The sequence below is a fragment of the Eleutherodactylus coqui genome, chromosome 2, assembly GCF_035609145.1.
Source record: "Eleutherodactylus coqui strain aEleCoq1 chromosome 2, aEleCoq1.hap1, whole genome shotgun sequence".
Classification (NCBI taxonomy): domain Eukaryota; kingdom Metazoa; phylum Chordata; class Amphibia; order Anura; family Eleutherodactylidae; genus Eleutherodactylus; species Eleutherodactylus coqui.
The window spans coordinates 212,869,473-212,891,457 of record NC_089838.1 but is presented as its reverse complement, the minus strand read 5'-3'; the positions used below and the strand labels follow the sequence as shown (position 1 = coordinate 212,891,457).

General features: G+C 44.1%; 1 protein-coding gene across 2 annotated transcripts in view; it reads right to left on the bottom strand.

The window, feature by feature from the left end:
- C2H15orf39 (chromosome 2 C15orf39 homolog) overlaps positions 1 to 19,485 on the bottom strand; it is a 71,779-nt gene extending 52,294 nt beyond the window's left edge. For both annotated transcript variants that reach the window (XM_066592451.1, XM_066592452.1), the window contains exon 1: positions 19,315 to 19,485. The gene's annotated coding sequence lies outside the window, so the exon portion shown is untranslated. The remainder of the gene's footprint in view (positions 1 to 19,314) is intronic.
- Positions 19,486 to 21,985: the final 2,500 nt, after the last annotated feature.

Sequence of the window (21,985 nt, the reverse complement as noted above, 5' to 3'; positions counted from 1 at the left end):
GAGCATGATACTAGTATGAGTAGTGAAAGGGTTAAATATAACCCTTCTTTAGGCCTCCATGTCTTCTCAGGAAAGATGATAGTCTACTAGACCCCCCATGTATGCATATCTATAGACAGGAAGCTACACACTACAGGGGGTAAGTCTGTAAAGTATTACATGCATTCCTTTCTCCTGAATTCATAATGGTCTCATTGTATGTAATAGATACACCCTAGAAGGTGTAACTTATGTTAAAGGAGATGTCCCGCGCCGAAACGGGTTTTTTTTTTTTTAAACCCCCCCCCCGTTCGGCGCGAGACAACCCCGATGCAGGGGTTAAAAAAACCACCCGCACAGCGCTTACCTGAATCCCGGCGGTCCGGTGACTTCAATACTTACCGCTGAAGATGGCCGCCGGGATCCTCCGTCTTCGTGGACCGCAACTCTTCTGTGCGGTCCACTGCCGATTCCAGCCTCCTGATTGGCTGGAATCGGCACGTGACGGGGCGGAGCTACACGGAGCCGCTCTCTGGCACGAGCGGCTCCATAGAAGACTGCTGAAGACCCGGACTGCGCAAGCGCGGCTAATTTGGCCATCGGAGGCCAAAAATTAGTCGGCTCCATGGGAACGAGGACGCTAGCAACGGAGCAGGTAAGTAAAAAACTTTTTATAACTTCTGTATGGCTCATAATTAATGCACAATGTACATTACAAAGTGCATTATTATGGCCATACAGAAGTGTATAGACCCACTTGCTGCCTCGGGACAACCCCTTTAATCATTTTTTATCTTAACCTATCATATATTCTATCCATTTTTGGAGGTATAATCTTTACTGTGATGTCATTTAGGATATAAATACTTTGTCCACCTCAGAATAAAGTAGAAATTATTTGATACCACATAAAGTTGGTTTGATTTGAATTTCTCCTGGGCTCAGACTTCTGCACGGGATCTGGGATCGTCTTCTCTTTGATAAACACATAAATTCTCCTTACACAAATGTCAATAGGACTTTCTAATGTTAAAAATGTATCACACAAAAATAGCAATGCACAAGTTTGCAATTTGCAAAAAAAAATAAAAATGCAGCGATATAGTGATCGCAAGTTTGAAGGCACCCTTAGAGAGGTTAATTAAATTGTCGCTCCCCTTTCTGGCTCATACTTACCTTTAATTTGTGAACTTATGGCTGACTCACATGAAAGTATGCAAAAAACATCTTTTATTCACAGAGGCAGAGAAATCCCAAAATATCTTTGCTATATACATGTTTTAATCCTAACTGTGAAGGGCATTTCTATGCAAAAAACATCACTGCATAGGGCATCAATTTTTCACTGTGCGTGACATCATATCTCATGTACGCTGTTATGCGCAGTTTGATTTTCTTTTTTTTACATTTCCTAGTCTGTCATCTTGCAATGTTGCATATAAATGCCACAAATACGCAATGTAATTGTATATAAACAGCGTTTATTACGTGCCCATAGAGAATAATAGCACTCTATTAAGCATAATGCGCAGTAAAATAGAACATGTGTATTAAATGCAATAAAAAACTGCTAGCGTTAGTGGGTCAATGAAAATCAATGTACTTTTCACTGACTCCATTCACTGTGTAATACGCAATCTATGCCAGAGATAAAACGTAGGATATTATTGGAGTAAAGCGCAATGCTAAGCATGGAAAAAATCTGGAAAAGTAGGGATATCAGTATAGCAACTACACGCAGGATAGTGCAAACCACTGTTTTCCCCATAGCCATGTAAGGATGTGATGGCTGGACCGCGAAAAAAGCTGATAGGAGGATTAATGCGTTTGAGCTGTGGTGCCGGCGAAAGCTGCTGCGTATATCCTGGACAGCGAAAGTAATAGACAGAGAAATCCTGAATTGTATAAGACCCGATATATTACTGGAGGGCAAGATGGCCAGACTCAGTCTCACAGATTTTGGCCATATAATGTGAGCAGAGTCGCTAGAAATATCTATAATGCTTGGACAGATCAGTGGCAAAAGACGACCCGGCTGCCAAAGGACATGATGGCTGATACTGGCATGGATATCACACAACTGAAAGCAGTGCAAAACCAAAAAATGTAGAGGGAGCTCGCCCTTAGGGTCGCCGAGGGTCGTGAACAACGAAACGGCTAACAACATAATTATCACATCAACCCAACCACTGCGCAACTGGCGTCTGAACGACAACCTTTAAGCCATCGAAAACTTCATAGAAATCCATAAAACAGATTAAACGGCCCCACCTATAAAATGGGAGGCCCTGAAATGTGTACTTCGAGGTATCTTTATCTCGCATGGGGCTAGGCTCAAAAAGAAGAGAGCGGTAGACTACTGGACCTGTTAACAAAGCTAGACATGGCAGAGCAATCTAACAAAACTAAAGCCACTTCAACCCTCGGGGCAGAAATTTCTGTTGCGTCCACAGATTCCATCTATCCTAGATCAAGCCTCGCTATGCACCAGAGACAAAATGAGAGGGGGATACTATGAATCCGAAATAAGTGTGGCGCATGGTTAGCCAGGGCACTCAGTCCACGGGAATCACACAATACATATTAGCGCTAAACTCCTCTAGAGGGGGGAAGATACATGCCACCGCTGACACTGTGGATTGCTTCCATGAATATTATGGGGAGCTCTATGATATTCGTAGCGGCGACCCGAGCCCTATGAGGCCTGGGGACTCAGAAATGGCATCCTACTTAGACGATTATGCCCCGGGTCCCATTTCCAGTAGAGAATTCAGGCATTGGAAGATGACATTTCAGAACATGAGATCCTAGAGGGAATTCAGAAGCTCAAAGTTGGCAAGAGCCCTGGACCAGACTGCTTCACGCCGAGATTTTATAAGACCTGCTGGGACCTCCTAGCTCCCTTACTTTGCCATTCCTTCAATGCTATTTCCAGGTCCTGCCCATTCCCGTCCCAAGCGCTTCAGGCAATTATAACAGTAATCCTAAAACCGGGTCAAGACCCACTCCAATGTGGAAACTACCGACCTATCTCCCTCTTAAATGTGGACACAAAAATTTTTGCTAGGACCAGTGTTTCCCGCTTACAACCCCTCGTGCCAGGGCTGATCCATGTCGACCAGGTTGGGTTCATCCCGGGCCGCAAGGCGCGGGACAACACTATTCGAACTCTCTCCCTGATCGGAAGGGCTCTCTCTATGCCTGAAGTGGAAAGACGACCACATTAAATACTTGGGAGTCCACATCTCCTTTAAGTTGGACAATCTGTTCAACCTTAACCACGGGCCCCTTTGCACCTCGTTGGAGAGGGACCTGGAGAGGTGGCGAACCTTTACCCTAGCATGGTTCAGCTGGATCAATAAAGATGAATGCCCTTCCTAGGTTCCTTTACCTGTTTCAGACCCTCCGGATTCAGATCCCAAAAAGTTTTTCACACGAAATAGAAAAGCACTGGTAAAATTCATGTGGAATGGAACTAGGCCCAGGTTTAGCTATAAAAACTTGACGCAAAAAAGGAAAATTAGGGGAAGTGGGGCTCCCAGACCTCGCGGGGTATCATAAAGCCGCGGTTAGCAAGTGCGTACTTGACCTAATGCTCAGGACATCCTCTAAAAGATGGGTAGAACTTGAGCAAGACTCAGACCCATTTAAAGCTCAAGTTCTGTTTTGGCTAAGGGGAGGCCTTGGGCGTTGGGGAATTGAGGTTTCCCCATTCCTTGGATCCATCCTAAAACAATGGGATGGCTTTGCAACAAGAACAGGCTTGATTTCGACACCCGGCCCCTGGACACCCCTCGTGGGCACTGGGTGTGCGAGGCCTACCTCTGAGTAGAATGGGGATCCCCGTCCCCAGAATTCGGGATGTAAAGACGACGAGCGGAATCAAATCATTGAATACATTGCTGGGTGAGGGGGGGGGGCCCACTGACCGATGCGTGGTTCCAACACTTACAGTTAAGTCACTCTATCCATGCACAGGGCCAGGCCTCAGAGATGCCGAGCCAGTCTACTCCCTTTGAGGAGATGTGCACTGGGCCCCCCGAGAGGAAAGCGGAGATCTCCGTGGTCTATAGTTTATTGGCAGCCGGGAAGACGCGAGACAGAGGGGTGAGATTTAAAGAAAGCTGGGAGAGAGAGCCGAGTCAGCAACTCGAAGACTGCGACTCGGCTAAAGCTCTAACCATGACCCACAAGATGTTCGTTTCTGGCAGGTACCATGAATTGAACTACAAAATCTTTTCCAGATGGTACAGCACCCCGACACGTCTGGCTAAGATGTATCCTGATGCAAACAACATATGTTGGAGATGCCAGAATAGCACGGGATCGATGATACACATCTGGTGGTCCTGTCCCCTGGTTTCCACCCGGTGGAATGAGATAAACACCCTATATAATGCACTCACTATGGGTGATATCTATTTCTCACCACTGGTCGCTCTTCTCTCCATTATACCAGGCCCTATAACTTCAGCTAAGAAAGGTATCCTCAGATTTTTCCTCCTAGCTGCGAGATAGGTGTTACCCCGGTTATGGAACACCAGTGACGCCTACACGCTTAATGTGGGTAAAAGCCATAGACTACATCATGTACATGGAAGTAGTAAGAGCCATGGACGATTCCAAATTCTCTACCCACTACGCCATGTGGGTGGTCTGGATAGACTTTCGCTCCTTTGCCAAATTTAATCCATGGCTAATTAATGGCATTGTACCGCCCTGAACATAACTGATATAGAACATGGTTTTTGATGGTGTCCTCTGCTGGACGGCCACCGGGCGGATATACCCCTCCCCCCCCCCCCCCTCGCTAGCTTTTATCTTAACCTGCTCTCCTCCCCCCTCTTCTCTTTTCTTTTCTACTAGGGAGATCAAAGCTGTAAATTAACAATATCTACTCGACCCACACTTCGGATGGGGAGTGGATTTTCCCGCCTCCCTGTGTCCATAAATTTTCATAAATTCTTTATATTTGTTTATAACTTGTTTACAATTCATTACGCCATCCGGCGTTCATATCCGACTTGGGATTACCCAAAGAAGAGGTTTGTTAAGAGATGGGATAACAAGGATTCCCAGGCATCTGTAGTGTGTCTTGTCATGCTGATGCCTTTTTTTGCTTCTCTTTTGTACCTGAAGGGATCCTCTGAAACGCTCTTCATTCTATTACATACCACTGATTTTATTTTATTTTATCTTACATAGTTCCGAATATTGCTGAATACTTGTATTTGTGCTGATATTTCTAATAAAAATACACTTTGAACATAAATTCAGGTAGAGGCCCATTTTTTTCACTTTCAGTTTTAATCTTCCATATCAGCTGCTTCAGACCTGATTCTATAAATGGAGGGATCCAAGTCCACAGACTCCACCTCATGCAATGGTCCATGTATGTGGTTGCAGGCATATAGTTCCTCTGAGTATTTCCCTCCACCTACCCTTGATACTCTATTGCTCATTCAGTTCCTTCCCATTTTTGCCTTTGATTGTGCTGTTCTGTGTCAAGAAAGGTTTTCGCGCCATCTTGATCTGTGAGAATAAGCCTTGCATGGCTTCTGCTTCGAGTTGTTCACTCATTCCAGTCCATTTCCTTATCTTTCCTTGCTGATAACTGAAAATCGGTATTTAGTTGCCGAACTAAGTCTTTGTTGCTCTTCTTTTATCGGCTTTTCTGAGGGTTTGCTCGGACAACCAAACGCTTCCTTTTTCCTGCTTCTTATAGGTGAGATGCTAGTTGGCCGTTTCCATAACTGTGGACTGTATATCGTGCCATAGTTCCTCTGGATGCTTTTCTGATGTGAAAAGCAGTTCGAGTTTGGGTTGCATAAACGATGTGTTTGCTATCCTGAGCCAATTTTCTTGGCAGAACTGTAGCAAGTGATCACCGGCTTTATGTCTTTCACCAAGCCCAAATCTTCCTGTGATGGTTGCTTTTGGCTGGCGACTTTGGAATTGAAGTTGCAAATAATGTAAATGAAGTCCTTCTTTGGCACTTTGTTTAGAGTTTTCTGGGCGACTGCATAAAAATCTTCAGTGGTTTCCTCATCAGCATCAGTCAATGAGGTATAGACCTGCAAGATTGAGGATGTTCACTGGCTTACCACGAATCCAGATAACAATGATAGGGTCGCTGATTGGTCTAAAACTTTCTACTGCCTTTGAGGTCTGCTTGTTTGTAATAAAGGCTATTTCATTCCTCTTGATTTACTTGTGTCCGACATAGTGCAATGTGAAGTCATCGGACTGAAAAACCTGTAATATTCTTACCGTTAATTCCTTTCCCATGAGTCCATCATGACAGCACACATGGAGGTTGCCCTGCCTGAGCTCGTTGGGACAGGAAGAAGGAGTTCTTAAGGCCACCACCTCCCACCATTCATCTCCAGGGACTTCAAATTACCACAACGGATACGTGGCCCAATCTTTTATTGTTGCTGAAAAATATCAATATGGGGTTATGTTCGCATGTACAATATACAATTAAATTTACAAGGGTGGGAAAAAGTATGTGCTATCATGATGGACTCATGGAAAAGGAATTAACGGTAAGAATAATTCAGGTTTTACCATAACGTCCATCCTGACAGCACACATTGAGGTAATACCAAATCACCAAACTTTTTTTTAGGTGGGGGTGGGGGGCAACAACTACCTAAGGGACCTTCTGCCCAAAGGCTAGCTCCCTATTAGAGTAAAGATCTAATCTATAGTATTTTGAGATGGTATGCCCACTGGACCATGTTGCAGCTCTGCAAATTTGTTCTGCCGAAGCACCTCCGCGTTCGGCCCATGAGGAGGCAAGAGCTCTAGTGGAATGTGCCCTTATCCCGTCTGGGGCTGAAAAAACCTTTTATTTGTAGATTTCTTGTACTGAAATCCTAATCCACCTAACCATAGTGTCTTTTGATGCTGCCTTGCCGTTGTTGCGACCCTGGAACTGAAGAAAAACATTTATCAGACTGCCTCAATGTCTGAGAGGCCTGCAAGTATGCAGTGACTGCCCAACGCACATCTACATTATTTAGGCAGTGCTCTTTGTTTTATAAGTTTTGACAGAACGTAGGTAAGACTATCTCCTGTTCCATATGAAAAGACTAAACAACTTTTGGAAAAAAAATTAGGGTCTGTCCTGAATACTACCCAATCTTCAAACACCTTAAGATAAGATTCTCTGCATGACACGGATTGCAATTCGCTAATCCTCCTGGCGGATGTTATTGCTGTTAAAAAGGCCAATTTAATGGATAGGTTTCTTAATGGGACTTCCTGAATTGGTTCGAAAGGAGAATCACATAGGCTTTCTAGGACTATATTAAAAAGGTACCAAATAGAGACTGACTTCCTTACAAAAAGGTCTAAGTCTATCTGCTCCCTGTAGGAATCTCTTTACCCATGTATTCTCTATGAGGTGGACATCAAAAAGGGAGCTTAGGGCCGCTACTTGAACACGCAAGTTCCTCAGGCTAAGGCCTTGATCTTATCCTTCTTGAAGGAAATCTAGAATTTTAGAATGATCCGGGTTGCTCATGTCTGGATTATCAGGTTTATATCAACTACAAAATTTTTTCCATATTCTCGAATAGATACCCAAGGTAATACTTTTATAACTCTTCAAGAGTGTGTTAATTACCTTGTGTGAAAGTCCCTGGTCTTTTAGCCTTTGTCTCTCAGTAGCCATGCTGTTCATTTTAACCACTGAATTTTTTGGTAATAAACCAGACCTTGTGACAGAAGGTCCTCCCTGAGAGGCATCGTTATCGGGGATTGTATCGCCAATGAGTTCAGCAGTGGAAGCCATGGCCTTTTCGGCCAGGCTGGTGCAATAAAGATTACTGTGGTCTGACTTTTTTGAAGAGACTGGGAAACTAGTGGTAGAGGGGGAAACTCGTATTCTAGAGTCATATCCCACTCCTGGGACAATGCATCCAGAGCTACAGGATGGCCTGTAGGATTCAGGGAGAAGAATTCTTGGCACTTCGCAGTTTCCTTTTTTGCGAGTAAGTCTATTTGTGGGTGACCCCACTGGGATGTTAGGAGATGGAACACCTCCATGTTGAGGGCCCAATCTCCAGGGTCCAGCGTTTACCTGCTTAGAAAATCCACCACGTAGGTTAAGGATACTTTTAGGTGTACTACAGACAATGAGGCTACGTTGCTTTCAGCCCAGGATAGTATTTTCTGTGACATTCGCTGTAGGTGACGATACAGTGTGCCGCCCTGGTGACGAATAAAAGATATGGTTGTTACGTTATCTGACAGAATCTTCACATGCTTCCCTTGTAGTACTCTTCTGTGTCAGATTAAAGTTTCCAAGACCGCCCTGAGCTCTCGGTAGTTGGAAGACCAAGCCCTGACAGATTCTGACCAGGAGTCCTGCAATGCTTTACCCTCTAGCTGGGCCCCATAGCCTGATTTACTGCCATCTGTATTAATACACACGGAGACAGAAACGAGAAAACTCTTTTTCTGAGTTTAGAAGCTAATGACAACCAGTTCGGGGACCTTTTTACCGAGCTCGATAATTAGAATTTTTGATCTATGCCGGACTAACTCCTATTCCAGACAGACAAAAGTTTTGGTTGTAGGGGCCTGCTATGAAACTGTGCCCACGGTACCGTAGACAAGCAGGCTATCATCTGCCCCAGGATCCTCATTGCCTCTCTTATAGAGACATAACTCTTTCTTTTGAATTTGTCTATTGACAAAATAATGTCCAACACTTTAGGTTCGGGAAGAAAAGAATAGAGTCTAGAAGGACCCCTCAGAAGATTTTTCTAGTATCAGAATATCTGCTCTAATTTGGGCTCCATGGAAGTACTATCTTCTGCTATTAAAAGGAAATTGTCCAAATAGGGAACTATATTAACGCCCCTCTCTCTCAAGAACCCAACCGGCTCAATCATGATTTTTGAAAAATCCTAGGGGCACAGGAAATGCCAAATGACAAACAAATAAACTGGAAGTGAGAAATAACACCATTCAGATGAACAGCGAATCTAAGATCCTTTTCGGAGGCTCTATAATTGGGCATATGGTAACAGGCGTCCCTCGGGTCCACCGCACACGTAACATAGGACGGCCCTATTAACAGAACCATTGACCGAATAGTCTCCATTTTAAACTTAGAATTTTTAACATAATTATTCAGGGATTTTAAATTAAAAAATAACTCTAAAGGACCTATGTGGTTAAGGGACCAAAAACAGGGATGAATAGTAACCACGACTCTGTTCCTTCACAGGGACTGGTAAAATAGCTCCTAACTGTAATAGTTTTTGAACCCCCTCCTCCAATCGTTCTTGAAGGAGGGGAGTTTGCTTTGGGGTAACCAAGTAATTTTTAAGGGGGGAGGGGCAGATGAAAATTCTGTTTTTTTACCCTGACACAAATATCCTCAGTACCCAGAAATTCCCAGGAATCTGGCTCCCTCTCTATAAGTACTGAGTCTACCCCCTACTACGCTAGTTTTATCTAGGTTCAGATTTAGGGGTAAAGCGGGAGCTTTTACCCCTGCCTCCTTTTGGGTATGACCACCTACCCATTTTCCTTTTGCTTTCCCCTCTAGGTTGGTAAGTTTCCTTGGCAGGTAGTCAGTCGAGAAAACCTTTTTCCTATCCCCTGCCTTCTCCAGGATCTTATCTAGAACCAGGCCAAATAGGTATTCACCCTGGAAGGGAATCGCACACAATCTATTTTTCGACACCGTCTCTCGACCAGGCTTTAAGCAATAACGCTCCTCTAGCGGCAAATCTTACGGACCCAGCTAAAGCGTTGGCTAAAAATGCTGTAGAGGGAAACACTTTAGAATTTCTTCTATGGACATTTTTTGTTATAAGTAAGACTCCAGTTGATCACGCCATAGGTACATTGATCTTGCTATTGATGTAGCCACTATATTGGACTCTATTATGGTAGCCACTGATTCCTATGCTCCTTTAAGGAATCCTTTAATTCTTCTATCTATTGGATCTTTAAGCTGAGAAGCATCCTCAAATGGAAGGGAAGTTTCCTGACAAGTTTTGCTACCTGCACATCTACATTTGGGAGCAAGTCCCACAGCACCGAATCATCCAGTGCTAACAGGAGTCTTTCCTTAAACTCCCTAGGAATGGATAGGCCCCTTTTTGCCCTATGCCATCCTTCTGTGATGAGCTTCTTTAGGTTTTCATTCAATGGGAACCCCTTTTTCCGTTGGGATCTGAGACCCCTAAACATTTCATCCTGTGTGGATCTGGGTTGTGCAACTTAATCACCTCCATAGTGTTGCGCACCGCTAAAAATTAATTCGTCTAGGTCTTGGTTGGAGAAATAATATTTTTTTCCTCGCCATTTTCCGTTATCGTGCTCGCTGAATATTCTGACGAATAGTCATCCTAATAGTCCACCTCAGATAATTCAGGTGAATAATTTACATAATCCTGTGCACGGGCTCTCTTAGCTTGCCTGGAGGGTCCTGGCTGGGAATCGGGGATCTGTTCAGCGCAAATCGCCTGAATCATAGCAGGTATACCTTGCAATAAACTCTGCTACTCATCCTTCACAATTTTTGCTGTACATTCTGGACAAATTAGCTTTTTTGCACTATCCTCCAGCCCTTTCGTACATAAAGCACATTTAATCCTTTTCTTATCCTCTTGTTTTTAATGCTTCCTTCTAAAAATGGGAGAAGCCATTATACCAACATACTTAATCCACCACTTTTAGATTTGTCCAAGTGGACTACTTACAATTGGCGCAATCCCCTTTTCACCATCCATGCTGTCCGTGGTGTTCTAGAGGTGTTGTGGAGCCTGAATCCCGCAGGAAAGCTCACAGGGCGCCAGGAGCCTTTAGGCGTCGGGACCTAAGCGCGAGATGCAGGAGCACCTGCCGCGGATCCCGCGGCCTCCTTGCCGCTCCTTTGAACAGGCCGGATCCTGGACTTCTCCTCGGTTAGTCAGCTCGCCTTCGGCCATCCTCCAGCATTGAGAACTCCCTCTGTGTCCCTTGGGACAGGAAGAAACACTGGAAATGGCCTTAAGAACTCTTCCTGTCCCAATGAGCTTAGGCGGGGCAACCTCCATGTGTGCTATCATCATGGATGCTATGGTAAATATCCTTTACCTGTCCAGTGCAATTCGCTAATTCCAAGAATATCAATGTTAAGTTTTGTCATTTCGCATTTCACAACTTTTAATTTCCCTTGACTCATGTCATGCACATTACATGAGTAATTGCTAGTATGTGAGCTTTGGTACAGCGCAGTCCTTTCCTTCCACCATGAGGCGCATCCGCATCTGGGCTTCCCGAGGGATTTTCCCCCAGTTGCGTGATAATTATAGGACACTGTAAAGCTTAAAAGAGTTTGGGGCTGTCAAATAAACAATATACAGTGCGAGGCAGATGGTGTTAAAAATAAACCAAATTCGTAAGAATACAAATATATATAAGAAATGTACGTTAATGCCAAGGTTTTGTTTTAGTTTCACCAATTACCGTTAGTACGTGATGTCAAGTTTGATTTTTATCTATACTCTAAAACTTGTTTAAAAATGAAGGAGAGGATTCTTGTGATAATTTCTTTACTGAAACCAAAACATCTCATTGTCTTTAAGAAAAGGTATGGCCGAAACTTTACTTTTTTATTCTTTCTACATGACTTGGTGATTTCTTCCACAGGGCTGCTTTGCCTTTATCATGTTTTATTATGCATAGTCCTGTTGTTTGTGTCTTTTGATGTTCCTTTTTGTCACATGTTTAGGCATTTTGTTTGTTAATACCCACTTCATTATCATTAATTTACATGTCACTTGTATGCAAATGATGTTTTTGGAGTCATTTCTGTTTACATAAACTCCACATTTGCTTCTAAATTTGTTAAACTAGAAGATACCAATCTGGTATTGAACTGCCTAGCCATTATCAATTAAAGGGGTTGTCTCGCGAAAGCAAGTGGGGTTATACACTTCTGTATGGCCATATTAATGCACTTTGTAATATACATCGTGCATTAAATATGAGCCACACACAAGTTATTCCCTTACCTTCCCTGCACTGGCGTCCCCGTCTCCATGGCTCCGTCTAACTTCAGCGTCTAATCGCCCCATTAGACGCGCTTGCGCAGAAGGGTCTTCTGCCTTCGGCTCGGTTCGGCAGCATCTGCGTTCTGGCTCCGCCCCTTCTACGCGTCATCGCTTGGCTCCGCCCCATGACATGTGCCGATTCCAGCCTCCTGATTGGCTGGAATCGGCACACATGACGCTGAAGTTAGACGGAGCCATGGAGACGGGGACGCCAGCGCAGGGAAGGTAAGTGAATAACTTCTGTATGGCTCATATTTAATGCACAATGTATATTACAAAGTGCATTAATATGGCCATACAGAAGTGCTGAACCCCACTTGCTTTCGCGAGACAACCCCTTTAAGGAAGTTAAAAGGTGTTTTCCCAACACCTAAAATTGCTCCACAGCTACTGTGTACACATATGTGACTGCTGCAGCCAATCACTGCCTATAGAATTCACTATGGTGGCCAGTAATTGGCTGCAGTAGTCTCAAGTCCTGGAGAGCAGCAACCAAGTACAGAGTGGTTGTCATGCAATTGTAGGTAGTGGGAATCCACCTTTAATAAGGTTATGTTACTAAATAACCCAGACTAATGTTGTATTGTATCATTCCTTATCACAGTTCACAAAGCAACAAGTCACTTTTTTACTCAATGATTTTAGGTTACATCGCTAGATATTCTTTCTGAAATGCTTATAAATGTGCACACACCATAAGCACTTCGTAGTGAATCCTAGTAAGGTTATTATATTTTGACTGGATTCTGAGAGGACGAGGAGCTCGTGATCCGCTCATATCAGTTCCAAGCTTATCGTGTAAGACATACCTAAAAAAATGTGCTTCAGAAGATAAGTTTGAGACACTATCTTGACTGTTCCATGTCTACTCCTCCCTGATGCACTGCTGAATTGGGCATATTTGACTGATGAGGCTTACATACCCCTTGAGTATCACCCAAAAGCCGCTGATTACTCTAACAATCCCATTGTCCTGAAATGCTGTTGTCAGCAGAGCCTACTTTTGTTTCTGTCTGTCCAATGGTGATCTAATACTCGCCATACAGTGTAGGAAAGGAGTTACAGCTGGCATTATTTAACCTATATGCGATTACCAACATTGTGCCTGTGTTTGTACAAAGTCATAAGGTGAGCACATTACTTTCTCTAAACTATTTTCCTAAAATAGTCATGTGATCTACACTACGAGGTGCCAAGTTATTACCTGCTTTTAAAGCGGTTGCGCAGCTACAATATAACTTTTTAACCTACAGGTGTTACAGGGCTTAAAATAACAAAACCAGTGGAACGTACCCATCCACACAGAGCTATGAGTGGATATGCCAGGAGAATGGCACCTGAAATGCCGAGGCTTCCGATTGGCTGCAGCAGCCAGGTAATAGCTATTCAAAGACGCCAGGAGGACTGCGGGGTAGGAGTGCTGGGGCTGAGGATGGGTACGTTTTGCTGGTGATGCAGGAAACAAATCACGGCATGTTCTAACTTGCTGTGTGCTCTCGCATCGAACCGCCTATTGTTTTCAATAGGGCTGACGTTAGCATTGCCTGTCCCTATTGAAAGCAATGGGGGAAACTTTGTGATCCTTTTGCGCCACAGTTGCTTCTACTGCAAAGTGATGCTGTTTTAACATGAAAATGCCTGGCATCCTCGGGGAATTAACATGATGAGGAGCACGATATGCGGGAGGGTTTTACAGCCCCAGATCATGCTTGAATGCGTGAAGTTAGAATTAAGGTACATTCACATGTCACAGATAAACCGCATAATTTTCCCGTCAAAATTTACACCATTAGCCTGGATTTTGATGCAGAGCTCTTCTTTGAGAACGTATTAACTATTACTTAGGGGCTGTTCACATCACCCATCATGTTTTAGCCACCCATCAAACTTTTAGAATGTTAGCGCACATTGCTTGACGTGTCCATAGCCTTTACTTAGGCCAGTCTCACGCGAAGGGATTTGAATTTCAAATTGCGGATTCCGCAATCGCCATACGATATGTGGATATTACAATGCATTGACTTTCGCTGGTTCGCTCACACTTGCAGGTAGGAATTGCGGATTCCACAGGTGAAAGAAAAATCGCAGCATGCTCTATTTTATAGCGGATTCTGCACAGATGAGCTCCACTGATCTCTGGATGGAATTAAATTGCTAGGAGACCAGGTTCAAATGGAATAAAGAAAGTAGGAATTTGTAGCTAGACAAGACAGAGACTGGGGAGCAACAGTGGTTTATACTACTGCCAAAAAAGGTAGTATAAAACAGCCAAGCCTAGAGAGCAGCATCCCGTTCTGAAGGCTTTCAGAATAGCTCTCACCATGACCGCACAAGAGAATGTCGCCTGGGCGATAGAAGGGTGTTCCAGGGGGTTGGGCAACTTCCTAATGCCATTCCCTGCTTGCGTTTTTTCTTCCATGCAGACCACATGCTGTCCTTAAATGTACATCCACGCGGAAAACCGCATACGTATATTATATCATTGCTTTGAAATGTATGTTAAGTTCATATGCCTGGTCAGTAGCTAATACTGGGGAAAAAATCTGAAACAAGACAGATTCCTGCAGGAATGTAGAAGTGGCTGGACCCTTCTTCCAGCAAAGAGAACTCTTTATGAGTTGTAACGGGAAGACCCAAGACCACTTGGTAAGACATGAGAATTTTATTGTCTTTTTTTAGTATGTGATAGTGGCTATAACCACATAAGTATATATTTATATTATTATTACTGCGCATGGCAGAAGCATCCCATATCCTGTATTCTTGTGCAAAAGAGTAAGGAACTTTCTCATTACCCACCTGTGTAATGTGTTTTGCTTCCCCGAGCTGCTCACATATACATAATACTTAATAATTTGGGTCCGTGAGATATACCGTAGCACACGTTTTGTGCTCTAATAGTCAGTTCAACAATAGAACAGCTGAGATTATCAATTAAGCTATGGCAATACGTCAATTTTTAGCTTTGACCAAAGATCGCTGTGTAGCCCTGCACCCTTGCCCTGTTATTGAAGACAATGAGGTCACAGTGGGAGTGGCAGATTGTCACAACCGTGATTCACAGGTTGTAAAAAAGAAACAAAATGCCTCAGTGGATTTTTTGCAACTCACACTGCGACCCCATTGACTTCAATGGCAGTGAAAGGTCGCAGGTCTGCATAGCGATCTTTGGTTGCACTGTTGCAGCCAAAAGTAGCCAGATAAGCATAGAAGTAGCCTAAAGGCTACAATTATCGCTCAAAATTCATTCAAACGACTGAAAAGCGATAACCGTTACATGTAAACGCACGCATCATGCACTTTTCACTTGAACAACGATTTTAAGGTGAACTTTAAATTCATTGTTTAGCTAGTGAGAGATAAAGTATTTATTAACAGACCACACGCTGTTATCTCCACAGGAGTCAGCAGACAATATTGTAACCAGATGGCAGCTACAACAAAAACTAAGTAGCTGTATGCAGTGCTGATCATGTGATTAATCACATGCTGGTCTCTGCAAACAGCTCCTGGAGGCCCTTTTACATGCAAATAAAGATTATAACCTGTTAATGACCATTAACACTTTATGCAAATAGATCACTAAATCTTTCAGTCGTTTGAAAGATTATCTTTGCGTGTAAATGGGCCATAAGTCATACAGAAGCCTTTTTTTGTTTGTAGAAAGGTGTAAAGGCCTCTGTACACATTAAGGAAAAGTTGTCTGAACTCACCAATTTCAGCGGAGCTGACTACTATATGTGTACTGGGACCTCCTGACAGGTGATGCTGAATTTCAACACCTGATCCTTTTGTTCTCCCTAGAGATAAGCGACTGCCAGAAGTGCCTGGCAGTGGATTACTCCCCCTCTGCCGATGGAAAGTACATAAATGCTCTGCTCAACCAAGCTTTCACATGTATTCTGGGGAGTTGTGGGGGGAAATAGCTCTTGGCCGAGCACCCTATGACCTCGTATGATTGAAAAGGGGTGAGAAGGGAGACATTTTTTACTATGCATTGCTAGTGAACTTTTTGCTTAACTAAACTGTATCTGTCTCCAGCTCTGCAGATTTTGCAGGACCATTTTTTTTTAACAGTATTCTCATCTAAAACATGCCATCACTTTATGATCAATCGGGTACTGCCTCTGTAACCCCTAACACAGGGGTCCCCAACTCCAGTCCTCAGGGACCACCAACAGGTCATGTTTTCAGGATCTCCTATGGTAAGAACACCCATGGCAATGGCTCAGGCACTGACAATAATTACATCACCTGTGCAACACTGAGGAGATCCTGAAAACATGACCTGTTGGTGGTCCCTGAGGACTGGAGTTGGGGAACACTGCCCTAACAGATCCAGGAAACAAAGGATGTAGAACTACCCCTCCCCTCAAAGCTTCCTGCACTGCCACATTACCCTTGTGAAGCAACCCTGCAGCTCAGGAGACCATGATTATATTAAATTATTGACGTTTCATTTGCATCCAATATGGGACATAGAGTATATCTGTAGTCTAAGACCTCCCCAAATATACTGACGACATCTACTAGATTTCTTAATATTCATCAATGGAATGGGAAAGAACAATACAATTTGTCATCTGAGTCTGCCTACCAGCTCCAGTGTACAGTGCAAGGGGACTAGATTGGGAAGAGGCCATAGTATGGATATTTTATCTTTTGTTAACCCATTAGAGACCACAATATGCCTTTTTACTGACCTCACGAATGGGCTTTAAATCTGCAAAAACATCTTTTTAAGGCAGTGGCTTGGCTGACTTGTGACAGCCAGAAGTGGCGAAACCTCAGATTCTAGCAGTTTAACCTCTTACCTGTCACACTCAATAGCAACTGCAGCATGTAAGAAGATTACAGGGGGCTGGGGGCTCCTCCTGTCACCTATCACCACGCCACAATGTGATTGCAAGGTACCAATGGGTTCCCATGGCAGTTGGAAGCCTGACAAATGTCTCCATGCCTGCCATGTAATCCAGCCTATTATGCCCTGTTGGGAGTCTCAAGGGGACCCTTCAGCTGATGCTGTCTGCTTCCCAATCAGTCTGGATGCGAGTACTCGGAGGATTCAATGGACAACCACACCGTATGTAGTAAACCAAGTGAATGCCTAGTTTATTAAACAAGCTCAGAGTTTATATAGGAACTCGCCCATGCAGGGTACGAAAAATAATATTTCCTTAAACAAAACAATGTTTCAGCACATTGCCGAGGTCTCCAGAACATTTTAAGAAAAACAACTTATTATTAAACAATGTGTCCTTCGACAAGTTACAAAGATATGCACCCCCATATTGTGGTTAAGCTTATCTGGGAGAAGGACCATGACTGTCTTCCCAGGCTCATCTGGGAACAAGACCATGACTGTCTTCCCAGAGCGGGGCGCAAAACATAATGATTCAGTGAAATACAACTTATTTTTCTCTATTTAGCCCTTGACTATCCTAAGAACCAGAATTAACCCCTCACAAGCCCTCATACGGCTATGTCAATGAGTTATGGCTCTTGCAATGTGACAATAAAAATTGCTTGGTCCTTAAGGTACAAAATAGGCTGGTCTCTAAGGGGTTAAGCTATGTTCATTAACTGTTCAGAGGCACAAACTGCATGTGTTACAAACAGAACTAGAGAAGGATTATAATCTGCGTAACAATGTGTGAAGTTAATCGAAAAAAAGATCTGCTATATGGTATACTGAGGATCTGAAATCACATGGATTATTTCTGCATATATATTACATGTGTGTAGCGTTTTGTTATGGGTCCTATTACACGGGACAACCTGTTGGGTGCAGATGCCTGACAGGTCGTCCCAGTGATAATTGTTCCTGTGCTTTCACACAGGAGCAATGATTGTTCAGTTAATGGAAGCAGAGCGAGTCGGAGATCTTCCAGGCCGTCCACCTCCATTCACAATAAACAGGCAGTCATTCATAAGTAAACAACTCCCTGTTTACACAGGCCGATCTATTGTTCCGCTTGCAGAAACTGAACGAGAAACAAGCGAATTGTCATTCAGTTGGAACATTCAGATTCCCGTTGGATGTGGGTATCTGAACGATTTATGGGCCCGTGTAAAAAGGCCCCAGGTCCATCCACATACATAGTACCGTACAATGATTTCAATGAGAGCCGTGCCTGCAATTACAAGTGCCGGCCACTACATGGAGATCGGCGCAGAGGTTTCTGCTTTGCCCTCTTGGTTATTGTGGCGTTGACAGGTCATCAATTGTATTTCGCTGGAAAACCCCTTTAAGGATCTATCTTTACTTCGGAGGGTACAACCTCTGGAACTCCTGACAATCAGGACAATAAAGAGTTGCAGCATTTCTTGAAGCACTGGGCCCCCTTCTTTGTAAAAAGGCAAAAAGGTTTGGCACCTCGTTAGCCAGTAACTTGTTATTGCTCTCAGACAGAACGCAATGTGTGTGAGCGGCAACAACAGTACAGCGTATTATACACACCAAACCCGCGCACGTTATACGCCATCACCACGCGTTCGTGTATAAGATCACTAAGAGAAACAAGATGATCTTGATATTTTAGCATTGCTAACAATGCAAGCTGTCAAGACTACTTACTGAAGGTCTCTTCCTTGCCTGATGAGGAAACCTAAAATAGTCTCGAAAGCTTGCTCCGTTATAAGATCAAATTCTTTTTGTTAGCCATTAACAGGCATCGTATCTACAGGGCGATTTAATTTCCTTTCATTGTATACACAGGTTCGGCAGATCGTCCCATTCAAGATCTGACACCTATGGAACTTTCACATATTTCTGCAAGCTTTCTGTATTAAAATCTGCATGCAGACTTGTGAGAGTATTGGAGATTAAGAGCGCCTTGCGGAAATATTCCACTCATGTGAAAAAAGTTTAAAACTTGTTAGTGAAAAGTAAAAAAATTCTATTACTTTTTGCTAAACCAAAAACATTTTTGGAAATGATCGAAAGAAAATCGTTTAATTGTAACTCCAATTTAGTTTGTGTTCCAATAGTTTTCGCTGCCTATTTGCATAGAAACTGATTGAAGGATATGGCACAGCTACTAAGCAATCACATATGGCACCCACTCCACATTATCTGTGGCACGAGAGGTGCACCCATGGGTCCACTATATGTAGTGCTAGAATGGGACTACAATGTATATGTCCCCCGTGCTGTGACCGTCTGATCGCCTCGCCAGTTACACCCCATACATTACAGCATCCTGCAGATTTACATACAAAGTAGCAGATTGTAGCCAGAACCAGCCGGATACAATGTAGCAGCACTCACATGCGGGGTGCGGGCTGCCAGCTCCTCTGCCCCTTCTCTCACGCTGTGTGCCGGGCGGCACCGAGTAACAGCCGTCCGGGATGGGAGTCTTCTGCAGGCTTCTGGGTGGGAGATGTCTCATGGTGCCCAGGCCAGCAGTCAGCTGCACGCCGTGTGTACATCCTGCACGTTATCCCCCGAGCGACTGAGCCTGAAGGGGAGGGCACGGCCGGGAGCTAGTGGAGGGAGGGGCGCATGTAGGGGGAGGACGACAACCGGCGGTGAGAGGAAGCCGCCTGAGGGGAGAGCGGGAAGGACGGAGGGTGCGAGGAGCGGGCGGTTGTCCCACTCCAGAGCTCCTCCGCCGGGCGGCTCAGGGTTCTGCTACGTGCCTGGAACGCGCTTTCTTTCAGGCTTTGCATGTATCCAAATCTCCCTCGGACGGGCTGCTGGCCGTCGCCTCAGCCGCCGTGCCAGCAACTAAAAATACCTGTATGGAAATGAAAGCGGTTCCAGGTGACATAATCCAGAGTTACCTCAGTTTATGTCATGCAGTTCGGTAAACCCCATTCACATCCATTGGTAATGCAGGTTTTCCTCATGTGCCATATTCTATAGTGCAGATATGAGCTATGTGTGTTATATCACTCTGCATATACAGGTGACCTGTAGTTGTATTGCGCCTCATATGTTAATGAGGTTGTGCCATTTCTAAGGCATTGTGTGCGCTATAGCTGATGGTAACCTGTATACTACAGGTTTAGGAAGGTGCACGCTTTTGTACACACAATACGGTGAGTTCGCTTTGGGCTCAATGTCAACCGAACGCACGTGAAACTAGTAAGTTCCAATGTGCACATAGTGGAGGTGAAGTCGCCCTGAAATCTCACCAGCACGTGAAGGGAGACCCACTCCTCCTGATACTGAAGCAGCATTCGGAACAGCTGGCACGTGGCATCTTGTGATCGGTAACACGGTGCCATGTGATAACCGCTTCAGGGTCTGCTCTCGGGTAATGTGCTGATTTCTCTGCGCAGCAGGAGGCAAATCCTTGAGTCATGGGTAAACGTGGTGACTTGAGGGACTTAGACCACAGGCAGATTGTTGGTGCCCGGAGCTGTGGTGCCAATATTTCTGAAATAGCCACATTTGTTGGCTGTTCTGAACCGCAGTAGACTGGTTGAACCATGAACAGACATCCGACTGAAGATCATACAGCGGCAGGCTACATGTGGTTGATCCTAGAAGAAGGTGTTGGGTGACATGTCTGGTATCTCAGTAACAAAGTGCCACAGTGGACCAACTGGCCCAGCAGTACAACAGTGAGGAAGTTGGACAGACTTCCACAAAGACCATGAAGCATGCCTTGTGTCCACTGGGGTTTAGTAGCTGCAGACCGACAAGAGTCATTGCCAACAACGCCCCGCATGGCCCAGGAATGATATCCATAAAGCTTGGATACATGGTGGACTGTCATCTGGAGTGACGAGTCCCATTTCCAGCTGAACCATACAGATGGCCGGGTCTCCATGCAGTGTAAATTGCTCTTCTATCTGTGCCCCATTGGGGTTCGATGAGTCAGTGGTGGCATCGCCATGGTCCGGGGAGCGTTTTCTGGCACCGTTGGTCATCATAGCACAATCCTTGAATGGTTAGCTAACCATTTGCAACCATATCTTCAGGAAGTTTTCCTTGACCACAATGCCGTCTATCAACAGTGCAACGCTCTGTGTCTTTGAGCTCGGATTACTAGGAAGTGGTTGGAGGAACATGGCAATGAATTTTCCACACTGCCTTGGCCCCCAAACTCACCGGACTGTAACCCCATTGAACATTTTTGAAATATGCTGTAAAGGGCTGTGAGATTTGCTCCCACTTATTTGCAAAATGTTGACAAACCAACATGGCTACTGCAGCGGGCTTGGGTCAAGTTGAGTGTAGAGGATGTTCACTACCTTGTGGAATCCTTTTCCCGAAGTCCAAAAGCCATGATCGCCCAAAAAGGTGGACCAATCTTTTATTGAGTAGATGTGATTAATGCAGTGAACATTCACTGTAACACTGGATCTTCTTGAGCCCTTTTGCCCTGGCAGTCTCCTGTTGCAGGTTAGACTTGTTTTTCAACTCTCCCAGAATGTCCAAGAGACTGCTAAAAAAAAGGGAGATCTAGAAGAGCCAGAAAATCTGGGCACCCACAAACTCGCCACATGATGCCAAGCGGCAGTAGATCATTTTCTGCAACAGTGCCTGGGAGTCGAGAAAAATGTGTGGGTTTTCGCCAATGTGAGTAGCTGAACCTTTGATTTGGGGACTGTATTGGATACAGGGTGGGTCTGGCCTGGGATCTGTAAAAAGTGCTGGGTACTAAATCTTTATTCAGGATATTGGGTTAGTCTGCATTCATTTTGAGGTGTGCTGAAGAAAAACAAAATAATCTTATAGATGTCTTTTAATGGCTAAAAAAATAAATGTTGCAGCAAACTTTTGAGACTTCAACAAGCTAGTATAAAAATACATCTGATAAAACATGCATTGATTTTATATATATATATATATATATATATATGTATATATATATGCATTTGAAAATGTAAAGAACAGGATGTGCCTGGGGTAGATCCTTAAAGAGGTTCTGTGATTAGAAAAAATAATCCTATACTTACCTATTCCTCCCCAGGAAGTCGTCTTACGG